We start from the raw sequence: 634 nt of genomic DNA on the forward strand, positions 1-634 counted from the left end.
TATATAGTGATATCGAACACTTAATCATTGTTTCACCCTCCCCCCACCCCCCACCCCCGGCGCCTTGGCTTCATGTAGGTGTTCTTCAAAGCTGGCCTTCTGGGTCACCTGGAAGAGCTGAGGGATGAGCGTCTGGCCAAAGTCTTGACGCTGCTGCAGGCCGCCGCTCGTGGCAGAATCATGAGACAGGAGCTGAATAAGATCATGGAAATGAAGTAAGAAGACTTTTGTTGACAAGATTACTTTTTTATTAACTTAAAAGAACATGAGATCTAAGAAGTCTTGAAGCTTAATACTTCACAGGAAGGTGAAGACATGAGTGCAAAAGAAAAAAAAAGCACCCCCTCAACAGCTGTTTTTCTGAACAGGTTCAATCGCAACACACTCAGCTGCGAGCCCGTCAGCTTGTGACACTCTATACCTTAGTGTTCACTCCCTCGCTCCAGTATGTGCGGCATGCAAGGGTAGTGTTAACGGCGTGTGTGAGGCGTGTGCTTGCCCATGTATGGTTACCAGGCATGTGTGTGGCCCTTCTGTTAATAAGGACCCCATCCTTCTCTTTCTCACACACACTCATGCACACACACACACACACACACACACACACACACACACACACACGGGCCCCGCCCCC

The 634-nt window shown here is 49.2% G+C and overlaps 1 protein-coding gene across 1 annotated transcript in view; it reads right to left on the bottom strand.

Annotated features, from left to right (window-relative positions):
* Positions 1 to 634, bottom strand: part of myh7ba (myosin, heavy chain 7B, cardiac muscle, beta a) — a 52,176-nt gene that overhangs the window by 39,354 nt on the left and 12,188 nt on the right. The gene's annotated exons all lie outside the window — the stretch shown is intronic.

The sequence above is a fragment of the Plectropomus leopardus genome, chromosome 2 (genome assembly GCF_008729295.1).
Source record: "Plectropomus leopardus isolate mb chromosome 2, YSFRI_Pleo_2.0, whole genome shotgun sequence".
Lineage (NCBI taxonomy): Eukaryota > Metazoa > Chordata > Actinopteri > Perciformes > Serranidae > Plectropomus > Plectropomus leopardus.